The sequence below is a fragment of the Physeter macrocephalus genome, chromosome 2 (genome assembly GCF_002837175.3).
Source record: "Physeter macrocephalus isolate SW-GA chromosome 2, ASM283717v5, whole genome shotgun sequence".
Lineage (NCBI taxonomy): Eukaryota > Metazoa > Chordata > Mammalia > Artiodactyla > Physeteridae > Physeter > Physeter macrocephalus.
The window spans coordinates 13,259,438-13,274,644 of record NC_041215.1 but is presented as its reverse complement, the minus strand read 5'-3'; positions in this window follow the sequence as shown (position 1 = coordinate 13,274,644).

Genomic DNA, 15,207 nt, shown 5'->3' with positions numbered 1-15,207 from the left:
TCATGTAGGAGACATGGAAGGCCTACATACTAACACTCCATGTCAAGGCAAGAGGGAAAACCACAGTTTCTTAAAATGTAAAAAGTTGGGAAACACTGTAGAGCCAAGATATCAGGAGCTAAAGTCACTGTCCCAGGACAAAGGCCAGAGTGGGATGCTGAAAGGTGGGGAAACCAACCAGCCCATGAGATGTCAGATTCCCACCTCTACCAATAATCCTTCTCCATCTAAGGCTGTTCAATGGGGAACAGGACAGGTAACTGTGTACCAAAAGTCTCGCCCCATCATTATGGTCCTCTGTTTAAATTCCGAGGCTCACAGGAAGATCTAAGAGTAGAAATTCCATGACTGTCCCAAAACAAAGGGCATGGTTAGAGAATAACAATGAGCTGAATTCTTGGTTGGAAGCAAGAGAAAACATTTGGTCTGAGAGGCAAGAAACAGGGTGATGAGTGCCAAATTGACCTGGGAAAAGAGGCCCTGGGCTCCTGATGGAGGTTTCATGCAGAAGGATTATAGGGGAAGGAGGGCAGAAACAAGGAGCCAGGTGCCTGAATTCTGGGGATGAAACTGGGAATGGATTATGTGAAAATGGAAGGAATAGGAAGATCTGGTCCCAGCCAACCCCCACTACTTCCAAAAGAGAGGAGAGATAAGAAGGAAGTGAAAATTGTTCCAGGAAACTACCCTCCCATAAACAATGCCTAAGATACCCTGAATTTTTGTATAATTTGGAAAGAATTCATGCTCTGAACTTAAGAATTCATGCTCTGAAACCATCAGTAGTGGTAAAAGCAGAGTTTTAAATCAATGATGTATCTATTTTCCCCTCTCCCTTCCTCTCAATATCCCTACTCCCCATAAAGACCCAGAAACTCAGCTCATTAAGATCAAAGAAAAGAGAAAAGATTAATACAATAATCACTGAGCAATGTCTGTGAAATGGAACTTTTGGTTAGCCACCTACAGTTCCTTTTGGAAAAAAGAAGGGTATAAATAAATTCAGTTCCAACACACACACAATATGTGGTTTCAGTCTATCATTGTGGATAAGTAGCTGGACACCCAATGAGTGCTGTGCCCTGACATCCTGGTACCCCTGTGAGAAGGCTGTGACTGTCTTGAGAGGACTGTCTTGTGGAAGGGTCAGGCTGAGGGTAGGGCTACTGCTTTTGGTGGAAACAACAGGAGAGAGGAATTCTGGCTCACTCCAGGGAAGAAACATCTTACCAGAGAGGCTGTCTGACAAGGCACTTGAGTTCCCCTCCCTGGAGGTTTGCAGCAGAATCCGAATGGCCCTTCTCAGGTCAGATGCTGTAGGAGCAGCACAGCACTGGGCAGGCAATCACAGCATCTGCCACTCCACACTTAGGCAAGCCCTTCCTAATCAGGGCTTCTGTAGCTTCCCCTCGTGTATCAAACTGGGAGAATAATCCCTGCTCTGTTCTCCCCGCAACAATGTGGTGACGAAAAACTTACACAACACAACAGCCTGGACACTTCACATAATGTAAGCACTGTACAAATACAGCACGACTCTGTGGTACTTCAAGTGCTTCGAAGCACTCACCGTCCTCCCAGGCACGATGAGGGCTGCAGAGGCATCCTGGGACCACACATCCCTGAGGGATCACTGTGATCCCAGTGTCTAAGCAAAGATTAGCACCAGGAATTTGCTGGACAAAGCTAGGGGAGGTGACAGGCCCAGCCTGAAATCCAGACCTTCTAAAGTAGAAGCCTGGCCTCAGAGGGGCTACCTGAGGCATCAGACTAGATAAGAAACATCTAGGGCCAGGAACTCCACCCAGGTCTGCCTGCCCAGCCCTCAGGCCACTGGGGGACTTAGGGACTCCTATGGCAAGGAAGGAAGGGAAAAAAGAAATTAAGTCACAAACATGTGATTTTCAGCTTGCAAATGACCTCTGTTATTGTTGCCAGCACCCAGTGTATGTGAGGCCCAGGTGTTACACAGCTAGTGAGAGGCAAAGAAATGCTACAAGCCAAGCTTCCTACCCCTTGCCCAGGCCACCATACCCCACTGTCTATCAAAATTCCCAACACCTCTCCCTTCTACTGTTATCGTCACTGAGAAAAGCAGGCATCTTGGCATAGGTAAACTGGAGTTCAGAGAAGGAGTGAGCAGAAAGTAAGAAGGTAACCATGAACAGCCTATAGATGGCTAAAAAATGGCAGTCTGAAAAACACGGGCATCTTAAAGAGCAGGAGAGAAGACCACGATATGGCATAGGCAGGAAGGGCCCAGTGCTCTATCTCCTAAACAGACACTTGGTCCTTGAGACTTCCACTTTCCTCCACCCCTCTTTAATCTGCTACCCCAAAGAGGCACACTTGCCAAGCTGACTGGAGAGCTCTGAGAGCCAACAAGGTATCTGGCAGAATCCCTCAATTTCAGTTCTCCTTGAACCCATGCACCTTTGCCACCACTTCATGATCCCAGGTATTGTTTAACAGCAACAGGATGAGACAAATTCAGGGCAGGCTTTTAATTAAGGACAAATAAGGCTTTTGCCAGAACCCTATTTCAATCAAAGAACAAAACTCTTAATTTAGAGTTTTTCTCTATGTAACTATACAAGCATATGAAGCAATGGCAATGTTACTGTTTTACATGTACATGGCCCTGGATACTTCTCAAAATCTATCATTTCATTTGTTCCTTGTGAACAATCTGTGAGGGACTTGGAAAGTCAGTTATCCCCATTTTGCAAGTGAAGAGAACACGGCAGAGCTTAACCAACATACCTCGGGGTGTACACTAAGAAAGGCAGAGCTAGAACACAAATCCTGATTCCCTGTTCCTCTGCTCTGTTCCTCTGCTCTTACCATGAGGTTTCATGGCCTATACTCCCTTATAGGGGAAGGAGGAGAGGCAACTTTGGAGGTTACCTAGACCATCTGCTACCTGCCCCCCAGGGCAGTTCTATTCAGTTAGCTGCCCAAAACACAGCAGCCTGCCTCAGCCTGGGTAATCCATTCCAGAGTTGTGCTTAGCCCAAACTGACTTGGAATACTACTATCTCAGCATTGAAAAAGCCCTTACAAGTAATCTAACACAACCTCCCTTCAGAGGCCTAAATTATTTTCATGTTCTCCTTGGTCTAACCTCACAATTGCCATTGCTCACAACCCCTTACAAGGTGCTCCTGGGTAAGGAGCAGCTGGGAACAAGCCTGCACCCCGGGAGTGAAGGAGAGGTGAAGTTTCCAGTGTACCCCTCAGGGTAAGGGCTCCCATCACGACAATTCCTCAATGACAGTGTCCCCAGACTTACCCCACTCAACATTTTCTGCACAGGAGCAGCAAGACACCAAGTGGGAAATGAGACAGGAACCTTACCTTTCTTCTCTTCTCTCAGCTGCTCCCCTGGAGATCATCAAACCCCCATCCAGCACTCCATTTCCAAAATGAGAATCCCAAATCAGATACACCAAACAAAGTGTGGCTTCTCTCCTCTTGTCCAGGTCCAAAGTCCATGGCTGAGTGGACTCTGAGGGGGAGGAGTCTGGGGGGGAAGGGGTATGTCCAGGCCCCTCCCCCCCCACTGCAGGCTTCAGTGTCCCTCCCAGAGGTCTATTACATCCCTTCATTCAGCTGGTTTATTAAACCCAGAGTCTGGTGATAGGCAGATCCCCGGTACTATCCCATCTCTTGCTCAGGGAGGGGAAGTCATCCACTGTGAGGGCTGATGAGTGCGTCTTCTGCTGAGGCTCATGAGAGGAAACAGGCCTTAGAACCGACATGGTGCAGGAGGCTGATTTCTGTGTTAACCTGCAGAATATTTAAACATCATGACACTCTCTAATCTATTATATACCCAAAGGGATTTCTAAGACTCCCTACCTAAATTAGACTCCTTGACTCTATCATCCAAAACCCTTCCTTAAACACTCCACAAGGTTATACAAAGTTCCTACCTCACTCACATATTGCACCCCAAAACAATCATCTCATCAATTTGTATACACATATAAGGCTCAAGATAAAAACAGCACCTAACCGCACTATAGGAAAAGTAACAAAAAGCCCTAGTGTGTGGAGACTGTCTTCTAAGAAATACAGAAAAGAACATTCTCCTCCTGTTCTCGCCTTGTTAGTGCCACACACTAATCGCCCTACATCTCCCAAGCTTCTTAGGGTGTGCAGTGTTTTAATCGGCCAGCTCTCCCAGTCTGAACTAAATCCATTCCACACCTAGGTGCTGGCACCTTCTACAAGCATTCTTTGATCCCTTCCCTTCACCCGCACCTCCCCCTCTGCTTCCAAAACTGTGCCATGGATGTAATTTCCAATCTCCGTCAAACTCCTTCCCGGGGCCAACTCCCGAGAGCACTCTCCTGAAACATTAGAAGCCTGAGTCCTACCAGCAATAGCCCCAGAGATGTTCCAATTTTTCAATCCGGTGGCCCACCCTGGCCGCCCCCTCCCTTCTAAGTGTATTCCTAAATACACACACACACACACACACACACACACACACACACACACACACACACGCACACACAAACGCGCGCGCGCTCTCTCCCCCTTCCTTCCTGTAGGGGCGTGGCGCCCACAAGAACGCCCCCCCACCCAGCCAAGAATTTAACTCCTCCCACCCTTCTCAGAACCCCGCGTTCGGTGTTCACGGGGAAAGGGGGTGACAACGCGACCCTCCCTAGGTTCTGACCCCTACCCCTCAGCTGCCCAGACGACCTTCGCCCTATCTGCGCTGGGTCGTTACCTGGGTCGCGCCCCCCCACCCCCAACCTCAGCAGGGAGCCGCGGCCCGCCCCAGGTCGGACTCCAGGGCCCAGGCCGGGTCCCGGTTGCCCGCCCAGGCCCCACCCCCTCGACCCCCGGCGGCCCAGCCCTCCCCTCGCACTCCTTTCCTCCTCCCACCATCTACCGCAGCCACTTCCGCCCGTCCTCCGGAAGTGAGTCCGTGGCAACTGCCACCACCCGTCACCCGCCTTATCTCCCCCCCGCCCATCACCACCGCCACCAAGGGAGCAGGACTTGAGGTTGCTCTGCAGTCACTATTAACAGTAGTGGGGACGAAGCGTGGGCAGGACGGGGTGTGAGAACGGAGCTGGGGACGACAGTAACGGCCGTGCAAGAAGGGGCGGGACAGAGTTTGTGGCGGAAAGCGGGAGCTCGCGTCAAGTCGAGCCGCGCGGGAAGAAGAGTGCATGCGTCACGACGCCTCGGTCGGGTGGCGGGGGTTGGTGCTCGGACTGCCTGGCCTGGAGGGAGTTGGGCGGGAACGGGGCGGAGCGAGGAGCCCGGAAGTGGGGGCGGAGCCGGCCTGGGGCCGGTTCACCTAGTCCATCTTGGTTTTAGGGTCGCCTAGCAACCGCCCGCTTGTTCAAGGTTCTGGAGAAATCCCAGAGTGCTCCCCTCTCTGGATGCGAGTCCTGGTGAGAAGCAATTCTGGAAGCACCGAGGCTTGTGTTCACCCGTTCCTGTGCTGAGAGCTCTGTAGCCGTACCGAAGGAAAGCTGTTTTGTTCATTGCTTACTGTTTCTCGCTGCATCTCTCACGGAGGCAGGACCTTCCTTGGGTCTGAACAGAGAAAGAAAAGAGTGAGACTACTAATAAAGTAAGCCCCGCCCCTCCTTTCGCGTCCCCAGGACAGCTCTCTGTTGTACACGCCTCGTGTGAAACACTTTTCAATTATTAGTACCCACAGGTCGGGACCACGGTTACGATTCCCTGAGCAGCAGAGAGCTCTGCCCGAGGTTACGTGGCTAGAAAGTGATAGAGGCTGGACGCGAACTTCCCAGTCGGTGACACTAACCTATGTTGCCACTATCGTTTGCCACCTGTGACCAGTCTCCTCTTAAACCTTTCTACACCTTCAAACATTGGACTTCCAAGTTCCAAAATTTCCCTGGTTGCTTTTTTCTAAATGTATTGGTCTGACTTGCTTTTGACTTCAAACTGAATCCAAGAGAAGCTACTACTAATTTTTGTTCATATGTCATCCATTTAATGACGTGTTCTAGAATTTTGCCAGGACTGTGGACGGATTCGCAGCCTTTGTTTTTTCCCCCTCTTATTGAAAACTGGAACTTAGGCTCCAGTCTTCTGGCATATCTTCTTTGATACTGTGATTTATAAGAAGAAATATATGTATTTGGTCTTTGTCTAGTTTCTGATACCGAGCTCCTAAAATCCTTGGAATTTTCATACGTGATAAGAGTACTAGGAGGATCTTTTGTTCCAATATTTGATCTTTGACCCAGTTCCTGACACAGGGCCACTGAAAGAAACCCTTGGCATTTCCTGGGTGATAGGAGTGTCATTTTTTCTAATGAGGCAACTTTGGGTGAGCTCCTGGATAGCTTCTGGATGGGGGCTGATCATTGGAAAGACCAAGCTGTGATTAGAAGGTTGGAATTTTTAAGCACCCCCTCCCCAGGCACTCCCCCACCCCCGCCATTTTCTTGAGATGGGAAAAGGGTTGAAAATGTAGCTAATGATAGATTATGCTTAGGTGATGAAGCAACCATTAAAATCCCAATAGTATGGGGTTCAGAGAGCTTCCAGGTCGGTGAACACATCCACAAACCGGAAGGGTGCCACACCCCCAACTCCAGAAGGACAGACGCTCCTGTGCTTGGGACCCTCCCAGGCCTTGACTGCTGTATCTCATCTGACATTCATCTGCATCCTTTAATAAACTAATACACATAAGTGTTTTCCTGAGTTCTGTGAGCTGCTCTAGTAGATAATCGAATCCAAGGGGTAGGAGGTCACAGGAACCTCCAGGTAGAACAGAAGTTGTGACTTGCAATTGGTATCTGAAGCGGAGTCAGTCTGGTGGTACTGAGCTCCTAACCTGTGGGATCTGATGTTATTCCAGATTGTGTCAGAATTGAGTTAAATTGTAGGACAGGCAGCCGGTGTCACAGAGAACTGCTTGGTGGGAGAAAACCTCCACACATTTGGTGTCAGAAGTTAAGTGCTCTGTACGAGTAGTAAAGAAGACACACAGGATAAAAGACTGGGTTTTTCTAGTACATACGTTGATCTGACTTGATTTTAACTTAAGGCTGAATCCAAGAGGAGCTACTACTAATTTTAGGAGTTCATCCATTTAATGACATGTTCTAGAATCTTGCCAGGACTATGAACGGGTTTACAGCGTCTGTCTTTCCCCCCTTTGTGAAAACTGGAACCTAGGTTCCAGTCTTCTGGAATATCTTCTATCCATGTGATTTCTCCAGATTACTAGCAGTGACCAACTCGCATATTTTCTTTTTCTTTTTTTTTTTTTTTTTGCGTCACGCGGGCCTCTCACTGTTGTGGCCTCTCCCGTTGCGGAGCACAGGCTCCGGACGCGCAGGCTCAGCGGTCATGGCTCACGGGCCCAGCCGCTCCGCGGCATGTGGGATCTTCCCGGACCGGGGCACGAGCCCGTGTCCCCTGCATCAGCAGGCGGACTCTCAACCACTGCGCCACCAGCGAAGCCCTGCATATTTTCAATACTGGGAATGTAATAGTTGCTAGGTCAGGAGTCATGAAATGATTGTTTTTTATTTGGAAAGATGTCATAGTATTAGAAACATTCTTAAAACAAAATTTATATTGCTGCTACACTCAAACAATACAGGTCCACAAATAAGTTCCTGATCTTCGCAAAAAGCTGTCTTTCTCATCTGAATTAATGGTAACTCTACTTCATTTTCTCAGGCCGGCATGCCAAGAGCCATCCTCATCTTCCTCTCTTACATCCTCTTCCCAGTCTGTCAGGAAATCCTGTTGGCTCTATCTTCAAGCTCTGTCTAGGATTCAACACCTCAGCATTCTCACGGCCCCCTTCATTGCACACCTGGACAACCAGGTCCCTCTGTCCTTACTCCCCTCCTCCAGTAGCCTAGTCTTCACATAGCAGCTAGAGGGATCCTGGCATTTCTCTGCTTAAAACCCCACAGTGGCTCCCCAGTTCACTTGGAATAAAAAGCCAGAGTCCTTACAGCAGCCTACAGAGCCCAACATCAACTGGCCTGCTCACCCCTAACTTGCTCTCCCTTTGCTTACTCTGTCTCAGCCACACTACCCTCATTGCTATTCCTTGAACCCACCTCAGGGCCTTTGCACTAGCTGTTCTCTCTGTGTATAAAGCTCTTCTTCTGGATACTTTCATTACTCTTTCAAATATTTTCTCAAATGTCACCTTTCTCAGTGAGGCCTTCCCTGGCCAACCTATTTAAACCCTGCCCCTCACCCACAGCACTGCCAGTTTTCCTTTACTCTGCTCCATTTTTTCAGTAGCACTCACTTACCAACTCCCAACATATTTATTATGCTTACTGTTTCCCATCTGTCTCTCCCCGCTAGAATGTCAGTTCCATGAGGGGAGGCATATTTGGCTCTTTGACTCCTTGCTGTATCGTAAGTCCCTGGAACAGGGCCATGTGCCTGGCCCTTAGTAGGTGCTCAACAGACATTTGTGGAATGAATGAATGAATGAATGAATAAACTTGAACAACTCTTCATGGTGGAGTATTCTTATCCTGCAGATACCTGAACATAGTGTTAAGCATAGTATGCATATTTTGCATTAAGATATTTTATCATCCTTAAATAAATAGTATCATGTTTCTAAATACTTTCAAAATTATAACCACTTTTTAAAACGTACTTAGACTTTTTGCATGCTTGTTATAATAAAGCAAACAACAGAGTTGTGTAAAGAAGAAGTTAATATCGTCCCACCTCCACTAATCCCTTCCTGCTGAAGGGAACTACTTTTAAATTTAGCGGATATCTTTCCAAATATTTTCTCCATACCCACATATATATGGAACAGATACAGATGTCACAGTTCAAAGACAAGTATGCTTGAACTGTAACTTTATTTTGTATAACACAAGGCAGTTTCTATTTTTAGGCCTCATTGCCTCTGATAGCAGAAAAACTGAATCTGGTTAACTCAGGATAAATGTTAGCACTTTATGATTTGCTTATTTATTAATGATCAGTTATAGTTTAATTCTAGTGAACTCTTTTCTCCCTTCACCTTTACAAAATTACCAGGCTTTTTAAAATTATTGTAAAAGAAGTATATATTCATTACAGAAAAATAGTAAATCACAAATAAGCAAAATTTAAAAATAACCATATGTAAAGCCAGCAGCCAGAAATAATCAATTTGTTCTGTTCATATATATGCATATTTGAGATCCTCTTATAATTAGCTTTTATTGCTTTATATATTGTAAACATTTTTCCATGTCAGAAAATATACCTCTATGGCATTTTTAATGACTGTGTGATCTCCCATTATACAAATGTACCATAATTATTGTCCCTGTTTTTGTACATTTGGTTTCCAACTTTTTACTTTTGCGAAGTTACTTGTAGCTAAATGTCTGAGCATATCCCTAATTATTTCCTCAGGATAAAATCCTGAAACTGTTGTCAAAAGGTGCAGTCACTGTTGAAGGCTTTTGACGCATGTGAGACCTACAGGAAGGTGTCACTGCTTTGACCCCAGCGAGCAGGAGGGTCCTTTTCTTCACACCCTGCCAGCACCATCTTAAGTCTTTCCTATTATCTTGTTTTTCAAGGTTTTCTTGGATATTTTCACAAATATATTTTTTCCAACATATATTTTTCAGATGATAATTATTTTGGATTCATTTCAGAAGCTAGATACTCTTTTATAATTTAATGGGCTCCTCCTTACCTTTGCAAGTATTCTTTGTACTGGTTTTAGTCCAAAGTCAGATAGATACAAAAGTCAGTTTGTATATTTGCTATTTGTCACATGTTCTTTTATCCTGGAATGTATTTTAGAATTCTGACCCATAAGGAAACAGCCATATTCATTTTCTCCTTTTATCTTATTGTACCTCTTAGCAACTTCTGACCCACTCATCTGTGCACCTCTGACTGTGCACCTCTCCTTCCAACACTCTTCCCCCTTGACTCCCATGCCACTGCACTCTCCTGGGTGCCCTCCTCCCTCTCTGACCACTCCTTCTCAGCCTTCCTGACTAGCTTCTTCCTCCTCCCTCTTATTCTCTACCCAACACTTTCTCTTTAGATGATCCTGTTACCAAACTCAGGTCTGGCTGCTCACCACTCAAAAATCAGTACTCAAGAGAGACAAATGTTGGTAGAAAGGAAAGTTACTTTTAATCCAAGTGCGGGCAATCTGGGGAGATGGTGGACTCAGTTTCCCCCAAAAGCCATCTAAGAAGATTCTGCTCAGCCATGAAAGTTTTTAAAGGGAAACAAGGAAGTAATCTCAGTTAACCACTGAAACGGGGTCAGAATCGGCGATTCCCCACTGTGTGCATGTTTGTCAACTTCCTGTGATTTTTCTTTAGATGCTATCTTGTTCACACAGTTTGTTCTCGAGGTTACTGAAGGGGAAGCTAGGGAAGAGATCTGGTCATCGGTTACGAAGCTAGGGAAGAGATCTGGTCATCAGTTACTTATTCTTCACTTCTACTTCTTTGATCTACAGAAAGAACCCACATGTTAGGCAAGGTATTATGTGATCAAAAGATCTGAAAGGTGTGCTAGGGCCAGAGATGAGTAGAGCATGGGGATGCCAGGTTTAACGTTAGTGTCAAGGCAAAAGGGGCCTCCCGCCGAGAGCTCTTTCCTGCAAAGAGCTCTTTCCTGCCAAAAGCTGCTTACAATCCCACAGAAGTCACGTGGCTTCCATTATCAACTCTGTGTCAGAGACACCCAAATAAGCCCCCCAGGTCCCTTCTCCTCTGTCCTCCAGGCCCATATATCCAGCTGTGTGCTTGACATCTCAACTTGGTCCCCTCACAGATAGCTCTAATTCAAGTGTGCAAAACTGAACTCACAGTATTCCTCCCAGCTCCTCTCCCAGCATTCCCCTTCTCAGTGAGTAGCTCCATCATCCAGCCAAATGCTTGTGCCAGAAATCCAAGTCCTCCACAAAGTTCCCACATCCAATCAATCAGCACACCTCTCAAAGTTCATCTCCCAGTTATTTCATGACTATGCGCTTCTCTCTGTCTTTTCCCAACCTGGGCCAGTCAGTATAGCTCATACCGTGACCATAGGAATTGGGTCACACAGGACTCAAGCCTGGCCAGCCAGCTCCTTCCTGAGATTTGCTGAATTCAGAGTAAGTTTCTCTCAGGTAGCAAAGCTCAAGCATGAATGGCGATAGTTTCAGAATTTCTACTTAAAGGACAAAAGTCTTGGAGGACACTTGCTCAAGATTTGTTGGCCCTGCTCAACCTTCTGACCTTCTGACATGAGTTGATGCTTAGGAGCAATCTGAAGCCACTTGATGTTTCCCTTTGGGAGAAATAGATTTTTCAGTCTGTTGCCCATGTAGGTTTTCCATTATCCATGAAGTGCAGTACACTTAACCAGAATGACTTATTTATACCGGTTTTTCCTGGACACATTACACCCTTTAAATCCACAGGTATGAGTTTTATTTTATTTCAGTTATGCCACTTACTGCAGGATTTCCTTTAGCAAGTTACTAACCGTCTCTGTGCCTTAGTTTTCTCATGAATACAGTGGGGATGATAACACTACCTAACATTATTCAATTATCATGAGCATTCAATGAGATCGTGCATGTCAAGTTCTTCAAACTATGCCCAACATATATAGTAAGTGCTCAGTAAATGTCAGTTACTATTCTTAGGATTAATTCAGAAAAGTTTCAGGCTAGTACTTCTTTACTTTTTTTTCTGTTTCATTTGTTCTATTCTCATCTTAGGAATACCAATTTTGTATATGTTGGGACTCATTTCACTATCTTCCACCTCCCTCATTTTTGTGTCTTTGTTTCTTTGCCATTTTTCATGTTTTGTGATTAGTTTTTTAGTTATGCTTATTCTATTTTTGATGTTTCTAATGTTCCCAGGCAAATATCAGGTTAATATAATTTAGTTAATACTAAATTGTATTAACCTGATAACTAAAACTCTAACATTGTACATCTGTTTTTTTTTTTTTTTTTGCATCCTTCCAAAGTGTATGGTTTAGTGGTTTTTGGTATACTGACAGAGTTATACAACCATCACCACTAATCCAGAACACTTTCATCACCTTTGAAAGAAACCCCATGTCCATCAGCAGTCGCTCCCCATTTCTGCCTCCCTCACCCCTGGCAACCATTGATCTACTTTACATCTCTACCAGTTGGCCTGTTCTGGACATTTCATATGAATGGCATCAGACATTATGTGTCTGGCTTCTTTCACTCAGCATAGTTTTTAAGGTTCATCCATGTTATAGTATGTATTAGCACTTCGTTCCTTTTTGTGGCTGAATAACATTCCACTGTATATATGTTGTTTATTCATTCATTGGTTGATGGATATTTAACTTGTTTCCACTGTGTAGTATCTGTTTTCCCCAGTGTGATATAAGGAATGAATAAAGAGACTGGACCACAGCCTCCACATAAAAGCCTACAGAATCCCCAGATGAAGAAAGAGGTATTTGGGAGGAATTTGTGTTTTCTGGAAAGCAGTGGATATGGGCCAGTGCCCTCCTAGATGTGGGGAAATCCCAATTTTAAATGATCTGTTATCCCTACTCTTAGTATGCACATAATCATCACACCATGTTTCTTCTGTGTCAGGTGGAGACAGTCCTGACTATAGGCATGTTCTGACTTTCCCCTTGTCTTCTCACTCACTCTGTCCTTGGCCTGGTTGGTTTTCCTTCCTGAAATGCCCTCTGCCTATAGGTCTCTCTTCATGTGTGATTTATTAGTCATTATACCATTTTCTAAAATCTGCTCCCTTCAGCACTTCCAGAAGGTGAGGGTGGACTTTCTGGAACACTGAAGACAGATAACCCCCACTCCCTTTTTTATGTTCCTTGTGACTAAAAGTAAATAAATAAATTAATAATTGGGTGTGGGGGCCCAGAGTTGCACTGCAAATATGGAACTGAAGAGGATGTCACAAGCCCAGACATCTCCAGAGCTAAGGTGTAAAGCTGAAGACTGTGTAGATGCTGTAAGGAATCTGAGTGAAACTCAGAATATTAAGCAGAGACTTAGGATGAAGGCGGGGTGGTGGATGGAGGACACTTGGGAATTTCAGTTCAATCATGGGATGAAAGCTATTTAAGTACACTTAAAATCATAGCACTTTCTTGCTTCATTTCACAATGAAGGATGAACTTACTATCTTGTGTCTGGTCTTCCCTTATTTAATCCTAGTATTATTTTAATTATGTTAATTTGGGGCATTCCTCCCCAACTAGATTGTGAGCTTCTGAAAGGAAGAGACCCTGTTTACCTTATCATACTCATATATTTCTGAATTTGTTCAATTCAATAAACATTTACCTGCCACCTCAGATTCTGGCTCTTCTGATTTCAGTGGACTCAGGAGATTTGATCTCCTTTGCCAAGGCTCAGGTTGTAAAATCTGTCCTTCATTCCTGGGAAGGCATTCATGAAGAACAAATGAAACCAAGACTGTGAGAACCCTTTTAAAACTGAAAAGAGCTATGTAAATATTTATTGTGTTTAGAAGTTTCCAGATAGCAATCAGAAAGTGCCAGGGTGCTAGTAGCTTTGAGCTTTCAGGGGAGAACCCCTCAATGCCCTCTCCATCTGAGAACAGAGAAAGCCCTCAGCATCCCCTCCCTTAGGAAGCTGCTTCCATTTCTCACCTGGCCTCTCCCTTTTTCAGGGCTCTCAAAGTGTTATCATGTCATAGAGAAAGCCAGTCTGCTTTTAAACACCTTTCTTTAACAATATTATAAGTTCTAATTGTCACTGGGTTGGTGGGTTGGTGGGTTGGTTGGTTGGTTGTTTTTAAATCTTAATTTGCATTTAAACCAGAAGCATTTTTCTCAGGTCAGTATTCCCTAAGGCCAGCTCCATCAGCAGGGGTTATCCAGTTACCTAGTGAATATTTGAAACCTCAGATACTGATGCCAGGAAGCTGAGGTTTTCCTGTACAGGCCTCCACTGGTGGGGAGTGGTGGGGAGAGGGGTGGAGAGGGAGAAGGGGCAGTCAAGTGAGAACACTCTGAAATAAAAGTGTCTTGCCTTCAGGATGTATCAGTTCACAGAGAGAGAGGAGACTGGTTCTCAAGAAAGAACAAAGAAGCTTACAAGTAAAATACTGAAGACATGCAGAAGTGCTTATGTAAAGAATAAAGAAGTGTTTAGAGGGATGTAAACTTAAATTAGGAATACTTCCTGAGGGTAGGTGGCTCACCAGCAAGGTCTTGAAGGGAACCAGGAGAGAGGAACCCCTGGTTTAGGTGTCATAAATCCTCCCTTACTTCAAGTAGAACCAAGCTCAAATAGGAATATTTCTAATCCTTATCATCTAAGCTGGGCCTGGTGCCAGGAGCTTGGATGCTTGTCCTGATTGCAGAGACCAGGTTTCACACCCCCCCTCAAATCCTTTAAAGCATTTCCTTGTGCAGGAGCAGTTGAAAAGTACTTTGGGGAAAACGATTACAACTATTACCCCCAAACCAAAATTATAACCTTTTCATAATTCCTTTATCTTTTTTGAAATGGGTTTTAAACCAGAACAACTATTTTTAATTGTTAGAAACATTTTAAATAATTCTCAGTAATAGTCTTTATTAATCATAAAAAGAGAAACACATACATTAGTCTTTGAAAGTACCATCTCTGATATTAGGCCTTTTTAGTATTTAAAAAAAAACAGCAGAAAAGAGCAAGCAAAAGCATGTGAGGGACAATAACATAACTGGACCGAACAAAACAAAGAGGCTGAGATGGGAGACAGAATGAAAGAGAAATATTTAAGTTGGGGATGGAAGTCAGTGAAGGAGGTCTAAGTAATTAATAAGATGAGAAATATAGATATCTACATGCTAAAACAGGCAAGAGAGAGCCATCAAAATTCTGAGTCATGAGAAGCGAGAAGAACTACAATCCTGCAGCCTGTGGAACAAAACCCACATTCACAGAAAGATAGACAAGATGAAAAGGCAGAGGGCTATGTACCAGATGAAGGAACAAGATAAAACCCCAGAAAAACAACTAAATGAAGTGGAGATAGTCAACCTTCCAGAAAAAGAATTCAGAATAATGATAGTGAAGATGATCCAGGACCTTGGAAAAAGATTGGAGGCAAAGATGGAGAAGATGCAAGAAACGTTTAACAAAGAACTAGAAGAATTAAAGAACAAACAAACAGAGATGAACAATACAATAACTGAAATGAAAAATACACTAGAAGGAAT